This window comes from Lontra canadensis, unplaced genomic scaffold (genome assembly GCF_010015895.1).
Source record: "Lontra canadensis isolate GAN:19392208 unplaced genomic scaffold, GSC_riverotter_1.0 scaffold18, whole genome shotgun sequence".
In the NCBI taxonomy this organism is placed as follows: domain Eukaryota; kingdom Metazoa; phylum Chordata; class Mammalia; order Carnivora; family Mustelidae; genus Lontra; species Lontra canadensis.
Window position 1 is genome coordinate 13,527,150 of NW_022631012.1, and position 23,989 is coordinate 13,551,138.

At 42.8% G+C, this 23,989-nt stretch overlaps 1 long non-coding RNA gene across 1 annotated transcript; it reads right to left on the minus strand.

Moving 5' to 3' along the window:
• Positions 1-1,799: 1,799 nt before the first annotated feature.
• Positions 1,800-18,461, minus strand: LOC116869148. The gene is made up of 3 exons (XR_004382971.1): positions 18,383-18,461; positions 4,773-4,853; positions 1,800-1,880 (listed from the first exon to the last, which is right to left on the minus strand). It is a non-coding gene; the product is annotated as an uncharacterized LOC116869148 (long non-coding RNA).
• Between the last annotated feature and the right edge of the window lie 5,528 nt (positions 18,462-23,989).

The following is a 23,989-nucleotide window of genomic DNA, read 5'->3' on the forward strand; positions in this document are numbered from 1 at the left end:
AAAAGATTGTGCTTCTGTTGGTTCGAAGACATTTTCTGATGACTAGTTACTGTCTGCTATTTTCTCTAATGGCAGGCAGTATCTGGCTGCCATAGCTGTCATCCAAGTCTCTGTTACAAATACTCCTTGAGGAAAACCCAACCCCCCAGGAGGCTCTATTGGACAGCAAATTGGTTTTGCATGCTCGGCCTTGAACCCACAGGTTAAGAACCTTATAAGCATTTTGCTTGAGTAAAGTACATTCTATTACCTGAAAAGTGTTCCAAGTACAAAAGGGATCAAAGTGATGAAATCTGGATTGATGCCACCATAAACAGGCAATAATCAAATTCTCTGTTCAGGCCAGAGGAATGTCAGCTCTTCTGAAATGTATTTTTCAACTTGATTCTCAGAAGCAACCAGAGAGAAATACTTCACAGGTTCCCCAGCAACCTACCTCAGTGACCAGCTACTTAATTTTAAATTATAAAATTATAAGCATTATATGTGTGTGTGTGTGTATACATATACATATATATACATGTGTGTATATATATATATGTCCATACTTACATGAATAGATAAAAGATATTTCTGCAATTTAATGTATATTCTGTATTTAGCAGAAATGGAAACAACTTAATGTTTGTTTTTTAAAAATTTTTCTGACATCTCAAAATGTGAGTGTTATGGATACTCAGAGTTTTTTCCTTTAGGCTAGAGCTTTCCTTAGTATTTCCTGAGATAGTCTCAGGAAGTGTATTTTGGGGGTGTAAGGACCTATTTAGAAACTGTCCCTGCTCCCCTTCCCCCAGGGGATTTACTTGGAGACAAGTCCCAGAAACCAGCTTCAGGTAACAAAGCCAAGATACAAAGGTGGGTCAGGCCAGGTGGAGACATCTGATCAGTGGGGGGATGCATACTGTCTCCCTGGTTACCAAGGAGTATGGGCCCCGCCCTTTGGGCGCCCATCCCAATCAAGGTGTAATAGGCTGGTTCAAATGTCTACTAGGGTATATTGTAACTCAGTTGGTCACCTAGCATCACTGTGGAGTTTCCTGTGTGTGTTACAATCTCATTGGCCACCTGTGTGTGGCCAGGCCCGACCGCATGGCCTTTGCCCTTAAAAGCTAGACTGTGAAACAGAGAAGGGTCGCCCTCTCTTGTAAGAGGTTCGGCCTCGAACGTTCGGTTAGATTCTTGATGCTTGGCGCGAAATAAAGCTTTGCTGGACCTTCGCTTTGTATCAGTCTCGCTCCTTTAATCACGGACCCATTATTGGGGCATAACGGGGAAATTGGAGGCATTCATCAAAGGGACACACCATGACCAGAGTGTAGCAAAAGGGGAATGAGCATTGGGAATTCTCATCAACAAAGCACCTCAAAACAGCAGAGGGGCCCTGCTGGTCCCTGCTGCCTCAAAGAGAGAGGGCAGGGGAGACCTGGAACCTATTTGAGTCACCTCTATCTCTCCAGATTATATTCCACTCAAAGTGGGTGTGGGTACACACACATCTTCTGAGCTATATTCTAAAAAGCTTACCTTTAAATATTGATTGATTGATTGATTTTTGAGAGACAGAGAGAGAGAGAGAGAGAGAGAACATGCATGGAGAGAAGGTGAAGGAGAGAAAATCCCAAGCAGATCTTGTGGAGCCCGATGTGGGGCTTCATCTCACAACACTGAGATCATGACCTAAGCTGAAACCAAGAGTGAGACACTTAGCCAACTAGCCACCCAAGGTGCCCCAAACTTACCTTTAATCTACCACCACAAATAATGGAACCCGAGTCATTTTTGTAAGCCACTTATCAGTTCTGTATCACCTGGTACGTGGCCTCCATTGATGTGGTGTTCAATGCCGCCATGTTTTCCCACCATTGGTTCAAGAAGCTGATCTGTGAGAGGTAAGCAGCATTAGATTCTGTGAGCAGCTGACGCCCAAGGAATCCTGGACATTTGCAGAGTGCGAGTGGTCTCCTCTCTTCCAGGGAACACTATCCTGGGGAGTCAGACTGCCTGGGTTCAAACTTGGCTTCTACCATTTACTAGCTGGGTGACCTTGGAAGTTCACTCAATCTTTCTATGTTTCATCACCACATGCAAAAATGGGGGCAAAACTGTTATTAACCCAGTGGTTCTCAAAACTTAACATGCATCCAAATTACATGGAGGGCTTGTTAAAACAAACAGTTGGTCCTGGCTCAGAGTTTCTCAGTCAGTGCAAATGTGCATTTCTAACAAATTCCCACATGATGCTGCTGCTGCTGGTCCAGGCACTACACTTGGGGGACCAATAACCTAACTGTAGGATTGTTGTTACATCAGAATTCACATAAAGCCACATGTCATAAGCAATTAAATGTTAGCTATTTAATATTGTTCAATGAACGTTATCTATTTATTGCTGTTATACCTGTTGTCGTGGTTACCAGTGAGAAAGCGTAGTAGTAGATGAGACCTTCATACCTTTCCACTAATGGGTACCAAGTATTTCCCGACTGTGAGGCCTTTCTGATCGCTGCAGTGTGCAAGTTTTCTCAGCTTCCTGAACTAGGGGCATCAAGGTCTGGACTCCACTCTGGCTTAGAATTGTGAAGTTCTTATGTAGCTCCCTCCGTGTGCACGTCTTGTCTCTCCAGCCGGACAGGTACTCTTTATTGGAATTCTTTCTGTCTTCATAACTCTTAGCATAACAGCTGTGTATGGTAGGGGCCCAGGAAATCCCAGTCTTTGGATTTGGAAGGAACTCTAGAGGTCACCTCCAAGCTTTCCCAGTGCAGGGCTTCCTTCTGGAAGGAAGGAAGGGTTCTCAGCAACCCTAAAAATTCAGAATCAGGAGGTGCATGTGAAGCTCAGAGGTCTGGTCAGCATCTCCATGGTTTTGACACAGGAGTTCTCTGATCATCTCCACAGAAATCGCTACTTGTTTGGTGTTGCAAACTGCCTAGCATGACTCAGTAATGAGTCATGAAATCAAGTCATTCAGGTGGGACCAGCATAATCAAAATAAATAGAACAGAAGAGGAAGAACAGGAAATATCAGGCTGTATCACAATGGTAAGTGTCCTGGGTAATTTAGTTTCTATGTGTGTGTGTGTGTGTGTGTGTGTGTGTGTGTGTGTGTGTGTGTATTGGGTCCCATCATAAATAGACTTTAAGGTCATGGTAAAACAGTTTGAAAGCTGGCCTAGAACGTCCCTTCCTGTTGGTGATGTTGGAACAGAATCAGGGAGGCTGTTGTTCTACTTTTGGCCAGCTCTCATACAGCAGAGAATTCTGCCTCTTGTATCCAATTTTCTCTGGTTGCATCTTCCATCAGACCCATGAATAGACCTACTCCTTCTTTCCACAGCTCTTCAGAACCTTGAGCAAGGCCAGCACCCTGGATGGGCTGCACTGGGGTTCTAATCCCAGCTGCTTTAATCAGCTGGAAGTGGGTTTGCAGAGGGTCGGTGTGGGGAGCTCTGATGTGTGACAGCAGCTGCCAAAGAGTGGGGGCAGGGCAGGGGAGGAAATCCAAAGCCCCAGCTTGGAGACTGAAGGTGGGGGGCACTGTGGGGGCGGGGGCGGGGATTCTGTCCTGGCCGACCAGTAGCTGTGTTTTTGTTTTCTTTTGTTTCCAGCATTCACAGGTGCAGCCCTTCTTCCTGGGGGGACTTCCTGTATCCTGACTCACTCATGCTTGTACCCCAGCTCTTTTGTTCTTCAGACTAAGGATTTTGAGTTTCTTCCATTAGTTTTAATGATGTTAATCTCAATCACTGTTCAGGTTGACTTGATACTCTGGTAAATCCTATTAAAGGACCCTCAACTACTTATCTGTCTGTGGAATGAATGATCACTCCAAGGAAGGCAGGCTGGTATGACTTCTTCCTCTCTGACTCCCTGACTGCTTTATAGTGTGCTCCCACACGCTGGGGCTCACCACACACTCAATGAGCCTCTTTTATGTGTATTTTATGTGCCAAACAGAAGGGCAAAGACAGAGGCCGTCTTCCCACAAGAAGCCAATGGTTAGGCAGGGAGACTGGGATTGGGAAGTTCCATGCTAGAAGTCTGTACTGGGTACCGGGAAGGAGAGACAGAATCTGGTATGTGGGAAATACCCACTAATTCTCACGCTGAGTGAATAATTCAGTAGGTAATCCAGGCTCCCTCAGGGAGATTTCCTAGGGAAGGTGATACCTGAGTAGGGATTGCTTCTAATCCGTGGTGGCATGGGAAACCACCCACGCTTCTAAGTTAGGCTTGATAAAGCTCTGAGTGAGGACCCAAGAGTCTCTCTTGTGACATGAAATCTTTTGGGGTTTAGTGCTGCAGCTTTGCAATGGTTATTTTAGATTCTTAGTGGTATTTTCTGCTTCCTGCTAGATTCAAGGCTCTAGACCACAGTGCTTAAGTTGCCTAAAGAATATCCTTTAGGGAAGTGGGAACATTTGTATAACTAGGTTACAAACGCATTGGATGAATCAGGCTTAGATAAATTTCACCCCAAATCCTAGTATATCTGTATTCCTGAAGGCCCCAGAAACTAGAGATCTGTACCTGCCATAGCTTCTGCTCACACCTTTATCTTCCTTTAGCTTCTCTCTCATCCCCTGCATTAATGTTCCCTTTTATGTGCAGTGACTCAACTGCCATAGGGGATAGCAGCAGTGAGGCTTGATAAAAAGATGTAGGAATCACATTGTCCGGGGATCCTGATGAGCACAGGGCTCTGCAGATATGTGGAACTTTAGGTTGGTGAATCCCTGAATTTGTATTAAATATAATGACTTTCCACTCACCTGAACATATACCAAGTAGTAGATGGTGTCCTCTAGGTATTAACATGCCATCCTCATGCTCTAGAATAAAATGGATAGGTCCTACAGAGGAAAACAATACAATCACAATGTCATATGATTTGAGATTGCGAGTTCAGCTTTGTGGAATGTTCCAGAAATGATTGATATTCTCTTGAATATACAAGTTAAGAGACAAAGAGCAGAACTACTCTCTGGAAAGAGTAGGAAACTATGAATTTCTTGTTTTTTACAATAAATGAGGCAGCTGGAAAGCTATCCGTGTGCTAAAGTAGTTCTTTTTCTACAAGATGGGATTAGGAGGGAGACAAACCATAAGAGACTCATAATCTCACAAAACAAACTGAGGGCTGCCAGGAGTGGGGGGAAGGGGGTCGGGAGAGGGTGGTTGGGTTACGGACATTGGGGAAGGTATGTGCTATGGTGAGTGCTGTGATATGTTAATAAAAGATAAAAAAAATTTAAACAACAACAACAACAAAACAATAAAGTACTTAAGAATAAATTTTTTAAAAATGTTCTTTTTCTGTTGCTCTTAAGAGTAATGATAGACCACTTTTTGTGTTATTTTGCACATAATTCTCAGTTTTTAAGATTGGCCATCAACAGCTATTCATTGGATTCTCTCTGAATAGGTTACTTTTTTTTTTTTTTTTTTAATTCCTTTCTGATATCTTTTGGCCAGATTCTTCATTTTACATTAAGGACATCAATGATTAACTGCTTTGCAAAATTTAGTTCTAAGTCCAATTTCTCACATTCTTCATCCAAACACTGATCCATCTTCAAATTCTACCATTCATTTCTTCTCTCACAGTATTTCCAGGATCCAGGTCTCCTCTTTCAATAGCCATCCTCTTGCCTGAGCCTTAATTTCCTAGCAGCTGTTCAAATTCCAGACTTTTCCCTGTCCATTTCCATCTTCAATCCACCCCATACAAGTAACAGAGGCTGCCCTCTAAGGAAACATCACTCTGGTTATGACTCCCATAACAGAAACCTAGCAGTTTCCCTTCAGTATACTGAACCTCACTTCTTTCTTCTTTCAATATTTCACTTAATATTACCTTCTATATGAAGCTTTTAAGCTCCTAATTTGGTTGAACTACTAAAATAGAACATATGCCTCATGCCTTTTTAATTATGTTCTTTTCTGGAAAATAGCTGAGCAGCAGCCCTTGTGATGCCAAGATAAACCTGGGTGTGTGATGGACCCAAGGAGGGCAGGAAGCAGGTGACCACACGGAGCAGGTGGCCAGACAGAAGCCGGAAATGGCCTCACTGCGGCAGGTGAGAAGCAGTGACAAAAACTCTACAGCAGCAGGATGGGAGGAACTTTAAATAAAGGAGCCTCCTTTTCTTTCTATGATGTCTATGTTTCTGCTTAGCACAGGATCTGTGTTTAACCCAGACATCAATCAGAAAATGGCTCCTGCCACTTTGTTGGTCCACCAGTGTAGAAATGCTCTGCTGGGTGACCCTTGGACTGGGGAGGTAGGAAGACCTGGAGGTTCTCCCGGGTTAGAGGCCACAGGACAGACAGGAGGCTCTTTGCAATGAGTGATGGTGGGAGCAGTCCCTGGAGAAACACAATGATAAATGGACTAGGTGTCTGGAGGAACTGAGAATCATCTGTGGAGTGCAAGAGAGCCATGAATCAGACATTCACAGGGCCGTGGGAGATAATAAAGACATGAGAGACTTAGACATGGTATGGAATCAGGGCAGAGAAAGAAGATGAGGACAGTCTTTAGCTACAATGGGCTGAAGACTCACCAATTCTTGGATGAGGAACTAATTGAAAATTAATATCAAAGCACCACTGCACATAATTTTTACTTTATTCTCTATAATGACATCTTTTTTTAAAAAAAGATTTTATTGGGGCGCCTGGGTGGCTCAGTGGGTTAAAGCCTCTGCCTTCGGCTCAGGTCATGATCCCGGGGTCCTGGGATCGAGCCCCGCATCGGGCTCTCTGCCCAGTGGGGAGCCTGCTTCTCCCTCTCTCTCTGCCTGCCGCTCTGCCTGCTTGTGATCTCTGTCTGTCAAATAAATAAATAAAATAAAATAAAGATTTTATTTATTTATTGGTCAGAGAGAGAGCATGAGCAGACAGAGCAGCAGGCAGAGGCAGGGGGAGAAGCAGGCTCCCCATCAAGCAAGGAACCTGATGTGGGACTCGGTCCCAAGACTCTGGGATCATGACCCAAGTGAAGGCAGCCGCTTAACCAAAAGAGCCACCCAGCATTCTTTTCTCTATAATGACATCTAAGTTACATAAAATTTTAAATAATTTCTAAAGGTTCAGAGATGCATAAATAATTCTTGGTACCTTTCTGGGAAAAATGTGTCCCTCCATAGACTGTTATGAATAGATAACTGGATTGAATGGCATTCCAAGAATCTTGTGCTTGGAGTTTGCAAACCTGGTTAAGCAGGTCCCATTAGAACAATGCATTAGGAAAAAAGTTATCTGACTGATAAAATCCCACTCCCAGGGATTTTAATCTAATTGGTTTTGGGAAGGAGAGATAATTATCAGCATTCAAAAATCTCTCCAGGTGATAGTAATGTGTATCAGGGATTAAGACCACTGCTCAGAAGAATGGCGTTTGCTGGGTCATTGCTACTTGTGGGTGGTGTGAGTCCCAGGAATACCCCAGGAATGCTGCAAAAACTGTGGCTGGGGTTAAGAGGAATAGAGATAAGGATAAAGACCACAAGTCCCAGCTTGACGCCCACACCCAAGAGGCCACACTTAGATAATTGGGGCAGGTTGGTTGGTAGGAGATGAGATGTCACGCTCTCAGGTGTCCAAGGGCACAGGTGGAAACAAATTACTAATTATATTTGTGAAGACTCTGTGGGGCCCCTGAAGAAATCCTCATAAAATCTGAAATTAAGCCAAATATCTTATTAGTAAAATCTCAATAACTGAAGCATTATATACAGCTGTTAATATTCATTTTTATTTTATTTTATTCCATTTTTAAGTATGCTCCACACTCTGCATGGAGCCCAATGCGGGGCTTGAACTCAGAACCCTGAGATCAAGAGTCAGACACTCAACTAACTGAGCCACCCAGGAGCCCGCAGCTGTTAATATGTATGAGGAGTTCTATATATATATATATATATATATATATATATATATATATGAAATAAAGATTTAAGTAAATGGCAATGGAGAAAATACTCTAAAATTGAATGTATAAGCAGAAACAAATGAACCTAGTCGTATGTAAAATTGATATTACCAAAAAACATTAATCCAAGTAGACTTTGAACTTGATGTTTGGGTTATGCACTCACTGGGAAACACTGTTAGAATAAAAAGAAAGCTTGACTGTGTTTAGTAAGTTTGGGTATGGCAGTGTTGAGTGTAGTGATTCTGAAACCATTTTGAGGGGATTGCATGATTGAGCAAATGAATAAGTGCATGTATATTTTTGGGAACTAGGGTTTTCACTGTTGGGCAAAGGGAGATGCAGATATGGAATGGGGAAAAGTGAGGAGGAGCCCTGTGGTATCAGATTGGAATTAGAAGTATCAGCATGGCCTCATTTCTTAAAAAAGTAAAATAAAAATAAAATAAAAAATTTCCTAGCTCTGTCTACTAAAAAAGCCTACAAGCAAAGATAGCCTAGTAGCATCAGATCTGGTTTCTAAACACCATTTCCCACTGAATGTAACCAAGGCTCCTTGGAGGAAAGGCCAGTTCCAGGTGTGGGACCGGGAAAGGACAAACTAAGCCTGAAACAACTCGTTGGGCCAGAAAGTGCTCAAAAGCTGAAGAATTTATTTCAAAATGATGAAGTTTTAGAATATACGTGAGGTTCGGTGCAGTGAAGTCCGGAGCCGATGACCAAGAAAGAATTCTTGAGACGTCTTTGGTGCAAAATGGTGGTTTTATGAAAGCCCGGGGACAGGACCCGTGGGCAGAGAGAGCTGCTCCCTTGTGGTCTTGAGGAGTGGCTGATTATACACTCAGGAGTAGGGAGATGAGGACAAAGGGAGTGTCCAGAAGGACTGTGATATGCTCAAGTCTTTAGGATACTGGGGGCCTGGGTATTGTCAAGCCAAGGCTCTTTCCATCTAATGAGGCACTAAGGTGAAGACAGTCGGGAGTTTCCTGGAGGAATGTGACATCCTCCTATCACCCATTCTTGTCGATGGCTGCAGGTTCAAAAGAAATTCCATTTTATTTACATTTCCTTCTGCTTCAGCCTCCCTCAATTTCATGAAGAGGGTGATGTTAGGGCTCCAGGAAACTGAGTTATGGGGCTCTGGAAGTTAGGCTATTGATAAGAAAGCTTTTTCCTTGTAAATCACTAAGACGTTTGCAAACTGAGGGAGACTCCTGTCCTGCAGGACAATGTTCGCTATCAGATAACCATTTGATTTGTTTTCCTTTTAAAAAAAAAAAAATTTATTTATTTGACACAGAGAGAGTGAGGGAGAGAAAGGGAGAGACAGAGAGCAAGCACAAGCAGGGGGAATGGCAGGCAGGGGAGAAGCAGTCTCCCTGATGAACAAGGAGTCTGATGTGGGGTTCGATCCCAGGACTCTGGGATCATGACCTGAGCTGAAGGTAGAGGCTTAAAATTCAGGGCATCCAGGAGTGCCTGGGGAATGTCACACATATCACATGGCAGGGGAGGGGTGTAAGGTGCCAGCTTCTGCTTTGTCCTCCACTAGACTTCTGTTCCCTCATCAAAAAGGCTACAGGAACTAGCTTGGACGGGCTCCTACTGGCCACATTTAGGACAATCTGAGCATCAAAAATAATGGTCAGAATGGATTTTGACACATTAATTAAAGAAAAAAAGAACCTATGAATCCATATCGATACAAAAAAAAATTGACGTTCTTTATTAAAGAATGCCAAGAAATAAATGTGAAGTGCATAAGAGAGTTAGAAGAAATTGCCAGGCAAGACTCATCAGTGACATGAAAACTAACGAGGGCGGGGCGCCGGGGTGTCTCAGTTGGTTGAGCCTCTTAATGAGGGAGCAGAAGGCAAGCTGAGGACAAAGCAGAAGGCGACACCCCACAACCCCCTCCCCCGGATGGGATACCTGTGACATTCCTCAGACTCCTGGCTGCCTTATGGCTAAGGAAAGGAAAAACAGAGTTAACTGACAGAGATCACAATGCTGCACTCATCAGTCTCCCGCAGGTTACAGATGTCTTAGCAATCTGCAAGAACAAAGCACTTCTACCAATAGCCTCGATTCCAGAAGGAAATGTAGGTGCAATGAAATGTCCGCATAACCTGCAGCCCATTGGCACATACTTGAAGCGGGCGGGGCAGAGTGTACCGCTCTGCCAGGAACCTCCAAACGATCTTCCTGTTACTGCCTCGCTAGAGGGAAAAACAACCTTGACTTGACAATGGCAAGGCCTCCGGTATCTTCTTTAACACATGAAAATCCTTGTGAATGCTCCTTTTTCCTTACCTCCCCCAACTCCCAGGTACCTAATCCACCATCCCTCACAACCCCCGACAGCTCTCTCTGCCCTCAGGTCCTGTCCCGGGGCTTTAATAAAACCACCATTTTGCCCCAAAGACGTCTCAAGAATTCTTTCTTGGTTGTCTCTCCGGACCTCACCCCACCGAACCTCACCTACATTCCAAAACTACATCACTCTGACTCTTGATTTTGGCCCAGGTTGGGATCTCAGGGTCCCGGGATGGAGCCCCCACTCAGCGGGGAGTCTGCTTGTCTCCCTCTCCCTCCACCCCTCCCCTCGCTCCCACTCCCACTCTCTGTCTCTCTGAAATAAATAAATAATTAATTTAATTTAATTAAAATGAATGAAAGTCTCCTGGGAACAGATTAGCCATTCAGCCTCAGATAAGCGCTCCTGGGAGAGCTTACTCATCTCAAAGGGAGACTGTCCTCACACACGATGAACCCAGAAGTACCACTTTAACCGGCTCATCCAACTGAAGGTCACAGATAACGGGCCACACATGTCACATGCCTCTGGGGTGATGCCCTCAAAAGACAGCCCTGCCAAAAATGCTTATCCTGAATCTACTCAAGAGGGAACAACCATCCTGCCCAAACTAAGGGATATTCTGCTGAACAATTCTCCTGGGTCTTCAAAAATATTCATGACATTATTAAAAAAAAAAAAAAAGTCCAGGAAACCGTTTTAAAGGAGATAAAAGAGACATACAGTACATGATCCTGAATTCAGTCCTGGACCAGAAAACAAACAAACAAACAAACAAACAAACCTCAAGACATTATCAAGCCAATAGGACAAATCTGAATAAGACTCATATATCACTATTATATCAGAAATATTATTCTAGCAATGTTAAGTTTCCCAAGAATGTTGTGCTGTGATAATGAAGGGGAATATTGTAAGAATATGTGTGTGTATATACATACATATTTAACATATTTTATTTCTTTTTTATGTTTTGCTATTTTTAAATTTTTTATTTTGAAAAATTTCAACCATTCAGAAGAATGAACACTGACAGAAGAGGGTGTGGGGGGACCAGAGAGAGAGGGAGGGGGGCACAAATGAAGCAAATTATTAACAACTGGTGAATCCAGGGTAAGAGTGTCTATAGCTGTTCATTTTTCTAAATGATTGAAATTTTTCAAAATGAAAAACTTAAATAGTAAAACACAACAGAAATACATTGAATAATTAAAAAAACATTTAAGAGGTAATTAGGAGGGTTTTCTGCAGGAAGTGTAGGAGAGGGAGAGAGTAAAAATGCCACTTGGTTTTCTGCCTTATGTGAGTAGGTAAATGATAAGGTCATTATTTAAGATCAAAAACAGAGTAAGAAATTGGCTTAAGGAAGAAGATGTTTAGTTGAGTTTTGATCTTACTGATTTTGAAGTGACCATGGCCTAACCAAATGAAATATCTTAGATACGAAAATGAGATCTTCAAGAATGGTGAGAGCTGGAGATATACGGTGAGTAATTTTCAGTATGAAGAGGGTAGCGAAGATGAGGGGCAGTGAGAACAGCCATGGGACCTTGCAAAAGAAGGGAAGCAATGGACTATGGAGATCCAATGGAACTCTAACACTTAATGTAGCTCTTACGCTGGGCTTCAAGGAGTCTGGGGACCCTCCAGGATCGTGTTCACCAATATACAATTCTTTTTCTTTCTGAGCATGTAGCCAACTACATTTTTCAGCTTCTCCTGCTTCTAAGTGACATTGTATGACTGAGTTCTGGCCAGCAGAATGGGGACAGGCTCACAGTCATCTTTCATCCGCCTTAACTTGCCATCTGTGCAGCTGGAAGCCCGAGAAACTGAGATGGCCGAGCCACATCAAGGGAGGTGGATCCCTGAGTCACGCTTCAGGGACACATGCCTAGGACAGCATCCACATTACACTTTGTCCACTCAAGAAATCAATCTTGGTTGTGCGAATCTGTGAAGATTTGGGGACTGTCTGTTGTAGCTGGCAGTGCTACTTACATAGAACATAGGTCCTTTTTATGTGGGAGAAAGGTCCACGCCTTCAGACTCTCAAAGGGATCTGGGCTCCCAGAAGAATAGCAGGAAGAGAGAGATGGATAAGCCCAGTGGGAAATTAAAGAGCAAAGAGGCATGAGGAGACACTGGAAAGAACAGTGTCAGAGAAGCCAAGGTAGTAGAGCTGTGAGGACCAAATGGTCTGCAGTGTAGATGGCATTAGTGTACAGGGTAAAAAGAGCAGAAGAGTGTCTCTTTGATTGAAGAACTATCGAGCCCTTGGTGGTCCTGACAGAAGCAGTACATTGAAGCATAAATGGGAAGTGAGGCAGGGTAGGCGATTGATGTAAAAATTTGTCTCAGAAGGGAAGGAGACAGAAGCAATAGCTAAAGGTTGAAGCGGGATCAAGAGAGGGTCACTTTTAAGGATGGGACAGGCTTGAGTTTACGGACTGAGCAGAATGAGGCAGTAAAGAGATGGAAATGAAAGGCATAGAACCTAGAAGGGGTAATTATGGACAGCGAGAGGAACCAAAGGTGCCAGTGTAAGGGTTGGCCCTGAAAAGGAGGGAGGACACCTCACCCTCTGAAACTACATGTATGTGCTGGGGGTGAGTAGGGGAAATGGGGTGATGGTGATGACGGAGACGTAGGAGGTAGGCCTCATTTGAGAAGAAGGGGAACAGGGAAACGGATATAATTTGGGGCTGGGCTTTGCCCCTGTCCTGATGGTCACTGTCTAACTGAACGTTATCAGTTATACCTGGGTTCTACAGCTATAAAGCAAGAAAATGACAACACTTATTTAGAAATGCACCATCTATGGCCCCAAAACCATGACTGAAAAGGAAACCCACCTATGAAAATGCTGCCTCCTGGCTTGCCACGTGTATGCCCATTTCTCTGTCCTCTGAACCACGTTCACTTTGAGTTTCCTCATAAAACACACCTGCCCTCCAAAGTGCACATCCCCAACACAGTGAGCAGGCAAGACTCTTGTTTTTAGAGACACTTAATTTAAATATATTCAAAACAGAACGCAGTGCATTTAACTAAACATTCATATTATTTTCTTCGAGGTCACGGGGATAACATTTGGTTTCTTGCGTTGATTTCAAAGAATCACTATAATTTGGCCAAGTTTTCAGAGGCAGCTGTTTTTACACACGAGATCCCTGAGGAGTTGTGTGCAATTAGAACGTCTCCCACAAGTCTGGCTCCATTTCCCCACCTACCCATGATGGTGTGTTGCCAAGATCTACAACTAATTATTACTGGTTTGAGCCACAACTCTGCTGTCACATAAGAATAAAGAACAAGATGGTTCTTCCTAAGACTGAATCCATTTCTAAGATGAAACTGCCTAGGGGCAGAGATGACTTCCAGTGGCCCAGGAAGACTGGTCCTTCAGCAGTGATACCCAGTCAGTCACACACTGTTCATTTCCCTGGAAAGATTAAACCCCCAACCACAATTCAGCACCCTGAAAACCCCCAGGGAACTTAGCTATGAAGAATACATGGTTCCATGTGAGGAGAAGTGGGGGTGGGGTGGGGAAGGAGTGGAGGATGAAATCTTTTTTAAAAAACCAATTTCACCCAAGTAGGAAGTAAAAACTTCAGCAATCTATAATTAATCCTAGGTGTTAGAAAATCCAATTTTGTTTGCATTCAAGAAACTGGAGATGGTGCAGAAAATATCAGGGCAATTGAAAATACTTGGTGGTGTACCTGTCGATATAAATTTTAGATCTATCTGGTATCAGATAGATATTATATTTATATAGGGACATATACATTAAATATTGCCCTATATGGGCAATATTTATATAGGGGAAGCCCTTGAATTCATACCCTTGAGTGTCCAGAATGGGCATCGTGAAGTTACGCGGTTCATCCCATTTGGTTCTCTAGGTGACAGGAGTGTGGGAAATAATAATAACCCCAACTGGAAATATTCCTGAGGATTCTATCTTCAGACTGTCTCTCTCCTCTCTCTCTTTCTACTCTCCCTCCTGCTTCCGCCATGTGTTATAATTTTCATTACTCAATCATAGCACCAACTCCTCTCTCTACTTCCTCTATTTCAGATTTTGGTCTTAAAGTACTTGTCTTTTTATCTAGAAATATTTTAAAAAATAGATTTTCAGATATTATTCTCTCCTTTGGTGACATAGTTCACCTTCATGACTTCTCCCAAACCCATAGCTTGAGCTTCAGTGTCTCCTAAAGCAGCAGAACTCCCTTCTAATGGCCTGTGGGCAATACCCCTTGAATGTCTTGCCAGTCCCTTGAGCCCTTGTCTTCAGCTTGCTTCCATACGGGTCATGGTGTCTCCCCAGGTTGTTAAGGATAACCATCTTTTTGGCAGTCAACCGACCTCTAATCTCAAGGTTTTCTTCGATCCCCTTTTGCTCTTCACACCTAGTCAGTGGCTTGTATATTCTCTTCTTCACTCCAATGCCGCAGTCATCATCTCCACCTGACAGACTATAATGCCCTTCAACTTGTTCCCCATGGATACTCTCTTCCTACCTTGCTCCAGTTGCACTGTTGAATTTATTAAAGGGAACTTTTGATCAAGGCACCCTCTTTTTCAAAATTTCAAATGTGTTCCATAGTCTATGGAACCAGTACTAACTTTTTGGCCAAGGAATCATCGTCCTTCATGAAACCTCCCTATCCTCTCTGAATCTGATGTCCTGGATTGTCCATCTCTCTACTAACTTCCAAGAGAAGAGTTAAGATGAGTTGATTGCATCTGAGTTCTATCAAATCAGCATTATTGATTAAATTAGTATCTATATATTGAAAACTCTCATGACGAGAAAAGACCAAGAATTCACCTTCAATGATCTGATCCATGGATTGAAATGCATCCTCAATATTTCCTTGTTCTCTGTATTTTTTTTCTCTTTTTTCCCAGGTCCAAGGAATGATTTGTGTTGTATTGTATCTTGAGAGATAAATAAATGTATTACCAATGTAGTGCCATTTATGATTTCTGACTTTGGTCACCTCCACATCCCTAACTCCGAAAATCATACATGATGTTAACCATCACTTCTAGAACTCCCTAGGACAGTACCAATTTTGGATATGACTCCTAGTGCCTCACTGGGTACAGCTGCACTTTTCATGCACCCTGGCCTGGCAGAGTTTAGAAAATATCACCACCATATCATGGAGTCCCATGAGCTGCATACTTAACTTACCCCTGAACTTCAACCTTCACTTAAATTGGGAATTCTTGCTTTCCCCCCTTTTCTTTGTTTTTTAAGATTAGAGTCAAAGGCATGCAAGGTTGGAGGGTGGAAGGGGAAGGAGAGAGAGAATCTTCAGCAGACTTTCTGCTGAGTGTAAGGCCCACCCACAACCCTGAGATCCTGACCCACCAAAATCAAGAGTTAGACACTTAAGGAACAGAGCCTCCCAGGCACTCCTCTCCTCCCATTTTCACAACAACAAAACAGGTTTGTTCCCGAGGCTTGGTATTGGATTAGTCTAATCCCTCCTGGCAAGCAGGTGCCTTTTAAAATTCTCCACCCACTCCCAGCCAGGTATGTTAAAGGAGAATGATTTTAATACCCAGACACCTGCATAGCAACTGAACCTCCACTCCTTATTTTAGTCAAGTTGTTCTCAGACTTCATTATGGAATAGGATCATAGGTGTAAAACCTTATGTTCTGAACTTTAGAGACAATTTAAGGGATTTTTCAATGTTTTTAAAAAAATTATTTTTCAAAAATGGAAAACACATTCAAATGACTTAAAAAGAAAAAAACAAAATGTTTTTGATGAAGAATTTTGCTCTTCTCCCTATCTGTTTTCTACCTACGCCTATCAGAGCTGACTGCCATTATTGGGTTGTGTGTTCTTCCAGAATTTCTACATGCAAATATAAGGAAAATAAATATTTTTATGACCCTCCTTTGTACAAACATTCTTCTGCATTTTCCTTTCACCTACCAGTTTAATCTGGAGATCTTTAAATATCTGCGTATAGAGAACGTCTTCATTCCTTTTTAAAATATATATACCTACATGAAATTCCATTGTATAAATGGATGGCAAGAGATATTTCTAATATTTTACTATTCCAAACAATGCTGCAATAAATAACTTTGAAAACATCTTATTTTGAATATGTTCAAGCTACACTGCAGGATAAATTCCCACAGTAGGGTTGCTCGGTCAAGGGGCTTAAGCATTTGGAATTTTAATAGATATTGCTAAATTTCCCTTCATAAGATTATTTCAGTCCACGCTTCCATCAGTGACATAAGAGGCTACCTGTTTTTTCCCACAGCTTGCAACTGAATTTGTTGGCAGACTTTCATATTTTTGCCAATCTGATAGGTTAAAAAGGACATTTATTTCATTGTAGCTTTTGATTTGAATTTCTCCTACTAGTCAGACCTAGCATCTCTTCATATACAAAAGGGCCATTTATCTCTTCTTCCTGTGATCTGATGGCTTGAATCCTTTGCCCACTTTCTGGTGGGTTTTTTCTTCATGATATATGAGAGCTCTTTATATACTTAGGAAATTAGCTTGTTGTCTGTGTTGTGGTTTGGAAACATTTTTCCAGTTGGTGCTTGTCTTTGAACTTTGCTTATTATATTTTTCTTTAGGCAGAAGTATGTTATTATATGTAACTGAATTATTAATCTTCTCTTTTATGAAATTTAGAGTCATAGTTAGAAATACTATAAAGGAATTCTTCCATGATTTCTTCTTTGATTCTTTGGATTTCATTTCTGACATTTAAATTTTAATCCTTTGTATCTCGATTTCTCTGGGTGTCGTGCGACAGTATGTTAAGGTTATTTTTGATCATTCTTGATTTCACTTGGAAGCTGACCCCAGGTGAGATGTCATTCTACTATATTCATTTGTGAACAAATCTTCCATTTCTGTCCTTAAGTAAAAGCGCCAAGGGTGTCTAGCAGGCTTCTACCATGGCTGGCGTAACACAAACAATTCCAATGACCGCTATTTCCTTCTTCAGTGGCCATATCAGGAATGCACAAAAGGAACCACTGCAGCTCTGCCGTGGAACCTGGCAAAAAGTGCAGAACAGCCCAGAAAAAAGGGACAGTTCTCACCTTCAGTGGTGAGCAGGCTGGTTCTATACAGAGCAAGAGAAAACTTAAGGGAGATAAAGATGAGGCCAGGTGAAATATGGGACAGGAGCTAAGAGAAACAAAGTTCAAATTTAAAAATGTTCACGGCCAAGGACTTGAACGTTCTAAGGTTTGAATGTCAAATTTGGGATTTGGGGCTCTCTGGAATGGTTTCCTTTTAGGACAAGCAGAAGCATTTCAGGAATACTTAGGGGCACTAGGCACAATTACGGATCCATCGTGGGCTGAGGACACATTTCCAGGTAGCGGGAGTAGAAAGAAAGGCAGACTGAAACTTTTAGGAGAAAGTATGCTTGCTGGTTGGTGTTATATCTCTGCAGCAGCTGGGAAATGCCACGCAAGAGAAAGAGGTTTCACAAGTACTGCGGTAACAATATGATTTGGAACTTTCCGGAAAGGATCATCACTGCCAAATGACCAGAGACTGACTGAATTCTGACTGAATGCCCACAGTCACAGGCTCCCCATCTTGGTTCGCCGTCTCTGCTCTGTTTGTGACCTGCCTGGCATAAGCATATGAATCAGCTCCTACAATACAGACAACCTGAGCCTCATAAAACACCTGCAGAAAAAAAGAGACCAAGTAACGCGCCACAGGGGAACAGAAACATACACTAGCAGGGTCCCCTTGGCCAGGGTCAGCGCGCCCGGGTATGACGTGTGCGGAGTTACCTGCAGGATAGAGCTTGGGGTGGGGTTTGAACGTGGCTCTGTCACCACTAACTCCATGGCCTCAGGCAATCTACTAGACCTCTCTAAGCCTCCGTGTCTTCATCTTACAATGGAGAGATCTCTGTCAGCTTAACAGGGTTCTTAGCTGCCTTAGTGTGTTCTGAAATGGCCTTAGTACAAATAAATCGTCTAAGGGTGTCAGGAGGGCTACGTGGGGTCATGTGTCTAAAGGCACCTGGGAAACTACCAGGGAAGAGCAGCGACCACTACGATTAAGATGCTGTGAGACACAGACACTCTGGTCACCCTACCTCGTCCTGGGCGTACAGTCTCCTCTTCTCTGCTGCCACTGTCCCGGGGAACTGCTGAGCCATCATCACGCGGACCCCACCAGGCAATGCCAGGGTCTCAGAGGCGTTGATGGAACTGACAAGAAACAGAACCCCAAAGGTGACAAGTGTTCATGGGATGATGTGGCCCTCTTCTGAGTGAGGAAGCCCAAGAACCTGCTGGAGCTCACAGCAGCGCCCCCAGGCAAGTGCATCATGGGAAGTGGAAAGCCCTGGTTTCTGGGGTGCAGAGGATGAGGAGAAAAGTGTGTCTGTTATTCTCACCTTCCACTGGGGGTGTATCCTGGAGCTTCCAAACAAGTGCTCAGCTTCCACGGCACTCCTAGGAATTCAGGCTCCTTGGAAAGTGGATATTCAGAAAATCAGTGGAGAGAATTAAAACTCTTGGGGATCTCATGAGCTGAGGGAGTTGTTTTCACCCTTTACATTCTCTGATAATAACGGCTGGTTCTTCAGATATCGGCTTTCTGTCTTGGCAGGGGTCTGCTTTTGTATCCGCTCCCAGACCCACAGCTTTCTTTCTTCCTTTTAAATTTTGTTTTATCAAGTTAAATATTGTTTTTTTTTTGTGAAATGCTTCAGCCAGTGTCTTGAGTTGAGTAGACTGTTGATAGGTAACTATGCCTTTAAGTGCCTGCTAGGTATTACTGGCTTTCCAGCTCTGCCCTTATTTATTGATGTAATTTTAGCGTGGGGCCCGGTACTGGTTACCACAGCTAGGAAAAGTTCTCCTGCCAAGGCAGGCATGTCATTACTAAATACGGGAACTTTCCTGTGCCATATTTAACATCTGGGTGATCCATGATGTGGTGTCCAACTGGGTCTTGGGGATGCTGCTGGGGAACTACACACTATGCTTAAAAAAGAGAAGATTGGGGGGTGGTCTCTGGGAGGTCCAGTTGGTTAAGTGCCCAACTCTGGATTTGGCTCAGGTTGTGATCTCAGGGTCGTGATATTTATTCCTCGTTGGACTCTGTACTGGATGTGGAACCTGCTTAAGGTTTTCTCTCCTTTCTCCTTCTGCCCCTCCGTCCCCCCACAAAAGCAAATAGGGACACCTAGGTGGTTCAGTGGGTTAAGCGTCCCACTCCCCCACTTGCTATCAGCTGAGGTCTTGATCTCACGTTCAAGCTCTACATTGGGCTCCATGCTAGGCATCCAGCCTACTCTTAAAAACAAACAAACAAAAAACCCAAACCCAAAACAAACAAACAAAAAAACCCAGGCAAATTGACCCAGCAGGAGTGTTTATAAGATAGATATCTGCTAAGAAATGCAAAGATCTTCCCCCATGTGATGGGGGATTTTCCAAGTGAGTTTATTTAGTTTAAACCAGATTTTTCCTTCTTCCTCATTGTCAATCTGTGTGAAGCTAAGGACGGTAGGTGTGAGGAAGAGGAAGCGGGAAGGGACTGGACCATGTTTATGATACACTAGTAAGTGAAAGAAGAAATATTTACAATTATACATGCCCACTAATCCTCATTTTGTAAAAATAAGTGTTTTATTTATTCATGTATTTATATGTACTCTAAAAACTCTTAAGAATGGAAGAAAATTTATTAAAATAAAAACAATCTAAAACTTGGGGAAAAAAGCAAAAACATGACAGTATACCCTTCCCATGCAATATGGAAACAGTCTAGCCGACCAACCCAAGGTTTACCTGATTTTCTGTCGGGACGTTATTATTTATGACTGAGTAGGACCTACACCCTGTGAAGTTGCATGATAACATTGGATGTTTTTTCTAGTAGCAAATCAAATCAGTTCTGCTCTTAGAGGTTACAGTTAAAGTCTCTGTAAGATATGAACCTGTTTTGCATCTAAACTAACAATTTTCTATCACTGTTTTGTCTTTGTCTGTACCCTCAGCCTATCAAATTCACTTCCATTCAGTTTATCGCCTTGCTGCTTTTCCTCATCAATGAGATTTGTATGAGAATCAAGTTTTTAATATTTTAAAAATAGTTTGACAATGGCTGTATATGGGTGGTAAGTTTCACGAGATTTAACTTTTTTTCTTGATACCATTTTTATACACGTCAGTCTCTTAAAGGGCATGTTTTACTTTATATTAAGAAAGTGCAAATATGTATGTGTTTATGTGTACACACACATTGTGTATCGATTTGTCCGTCCCTACTTCCCCTGGCCCTAGACCCAATGAAGGACCTATGTCCCCAGGACTTCTAAAAGCAGCTTTGCAGGCATCAGGGTGAACTCTGACTCCAGGGGACATAGAAGAAAAGGTGCTCCTTGAAAACGAATCTGTTTTGCAGGATAAGCACAGGTGAAAGTTGATGAAATCCATTTCCACATTGGCTAAGCTGGGTGTGGGATTGACTTCTTCAAGGGGAGCTGAGGGCAAGTGGCAGAAGAGGCACTGGCCCTGTATTTGGGAAAATGCGGTCTGAGTCCCAAGTGAGAGACTGGGAAGCACAGGAAGGTCTCAAATTCGAGACCCAGGGGAGGGCAGAGAGGACCCCAGGGGGAAAGGGCTGAAGCTTGGAAAAGGGCCTGGAAGACTGGAGAGGGAGCCTGTACTGGCACCTCTCCTCCCCGCCCAGCCCCATCCCTCCACCTTGTGGGAGGGGAAGGGAACTGGTTCGGTCTAGTCTTATTTTGTTCTCACCTTCAGATTTTATTTTTCGTCTTCCCCTCCCAACCGCTCCTCAGTTCCAACCCAGGAGCTGCGGGGCCAGTGGGACCGTGGTGTTTTCTTAGAAATGCAAATGAGAATTTATTGCAGTTTCCTGCTTCCATTGCTCTACTCTGCCTAATTTATTGACTGTTGCAAAGGATTCTCAGTGGGAAATCCAGATTGGAGTGCTGGTGATTTAAATGCTAGCTTCCTGAAAAGACAGCGGCACAACTCAGTAAGCCTAGGAACGGAGGTGCTGTCATCCGTTGGGCTCTGATGGGTGGGGCAGCAAAATTCCAGGTAGGGTGTGCATATTAAATTACAATAAAATATGGAGAGAAGTCCCCAGAGATACCACTTTGCCATGCGCCACTAGTAGATGACAAGAACTCATCACAAATCTGCCTTATTGCTACACGTTGTCACTTTTGAAACCATGTCAGAGAAAAAGCCACATTCCCAAACTAGGAACAGAAAATATGTGCAGGCAGAAGAGGTCTCTGCTGCCCCCTGTTGGTGGGCTCCTGCTAACCCTAAACATTTTATTAAAAAAATTTAAGAATATGCTATTCAGTTTCAGTATTTTTATTATACAAGAATTTTGGTCCTGGTTCTGCCTCTCTTTCACCATGAAATGTCATTGAAATAATTAAATTTCTTTGTACTTCAGTCTCTCACCTATACAATTAGCTAATTACTATCTTTCCATGACATGATTTGTGATTTCAAGGATCCTAGGTTTACAGAGTGTTTGAAGAAAAGAGTGCAATGTCTTGAAGTTCTCTAATTAAGCAGATTAACATTTAACCCGTTATAATTGTTTGCACCTAGGCATGCATAAAGTATTTGCTGAAAATTCTATTTTTATTATGTTAAATCGAATCCAAGATAAAAATAAAGCCATTAAAACCGATAAAAGTGGACCTCATAAACTTCATCATCTCATACCTTTTTCAAGATGGGAAGAAAAACAGAAATTAGGACTTTTCCCGGCTTAAGGCTTGCATTTGCATCAAGAAAATGGTAATTGCTGGTGTTTCTTCTGTTGGGAGGGGGGAGGGGAAGAAGCATTTCATTTACAGGTATCATATACTACTGAAATGATTTTTACCTTATTAAATCTGGTAGTATTCTTATTATACAAGCGCATTCTAAAGTCAAAGTGAAACTGAAAAAATAGCCACCCATAATACCAGGACTTTCTCATGATGTGCTCATAGCCGGCTGTATCCTGGGAGCCTGCCTTGGGAAAACAGTATCCTGCCTGGGCTAACAGAGCCGAACTCCTCCAGCTTTATGGGAGGCACTGTGCCAAAGGGACAATGTGTGATTTACAGGCCAGAATGGTCTGATTCAGCAGGTAAATGTGCCAATAAAGACGGGTGGGTATGTTGTGGGAAGAGCACGAGGGTGAGTTCAAAGAGTTGAAGTCTCTCAAGGGACAGAGGTGAATATGGGTATATGACTCAGGTTCACCAAATGAGGCACAAAAAACACAGGAACATTAGTACAGGAAAGATGGCCAGAAAGTCACGTGATTATTTTCAACCCCAATCCTGAAACCCAGCCACGCGGATAAACGGTGTTCCCTTTGAAGGCGGCTCCTTAAGAGAGACTCCACATTTCTCTCAATAGTACCGGCCTCCTCGGGACTCTTCTGGGGTTGTTCTTGCAAAGTCTGTGGCCCCCCGTGGCGATAAATCTTTATCCTTTGAAGGTGGGTTTGAGTGGTAAGAGGGAAAAGACATTCAGAAGCCAGCTTGATGGGTGAGGCAGTGGTCAGAAGGGCCAATACACTTTTTGGCCCGAAGTCAAGTGAGAAAGAGTATTTTGCGTAGCCCGTAAACCAAAAAATGCTCTGTTTTGTTTTCTGTTTCACTTCATATGGGCCACTTCCCCAGGCTGGTCCTGTTGAAACTTTCCTTTTCAATTAATTTATCTGACAAGCTCAGTACAAAATTAGATGTTTTAAATCCTGTTGGCTCTTGATACCAGGGGAGATGTCTATCTTCTCTTGGGGATTCCACTATAGTTAAAAATTTGTCCATAAAAGATTCCAAAGTATAGGGCCCCTGGGTGGTTCAGTGGGTTAAAGCCTCTGCCTTCAGCTCAGGTCATGATCCCAGGGTCCTGGGATCGAGCCCCACATCGGGCTCTGGTTTGCTCAGCAGGGAGCTTGCGTCCCTTCTCTCTCTCTGCCTGCCTCTCTGCCTGCTTGTGATCTCTGTCTGTCAAATAAATAAATAAAATCTTAAAAAAAAAAAGATTCCAAAGTATAAATTAAAAAAAAAAAAAAGGAATTCTCTCTTAGAGCCTGAACATATAAGTCCAGGACAGAAAGTCAAAAAGACATTAAAATAAATCTGCCCTTAAAATAAAACTGTATGCTCCATTACATCATAGTCTTGCTATATATAACACTAGTTATAAACTTATTTCAATTGCAAATGTTTTATCTCCTGAGAATGAATAGAGAAGAAGAGGGACAAGTTGGGGTGCTTCACTGGTACTTCCTGATGACCTACAGTGTCTCATTTCTACCCACTATCTTCATGATGCATGTGCTGTCACTTCTGTCTGCAGCAAGAGAAGAGCAAGTTCCGTATTCAGTGACATAAGCGAGGGTTCATCTTATCCCACAGCTCTGTGTTCAATATATTTATAAAACTGATATCAGCACTTAAAAGGGGGTTTGTCAGCCCCCCTTTTAAAACCACACTGAGGACGCAGTTCCCTATACTTCGTATGGTTGGCATCCTAGGTTAAAAGTCTGCTCATAATATGGCTTCCTAAGGACCAAAAGAAAGATGAATCCACAACCTTGGGGCTTTTACTGTGAGTGCTGAATTAAGTAGAGAATGGCATTTCTCTTCACTCTGGGTAATTAGAACAAAAATGCCAGCATGAGAGATGTCCTTGCAAAT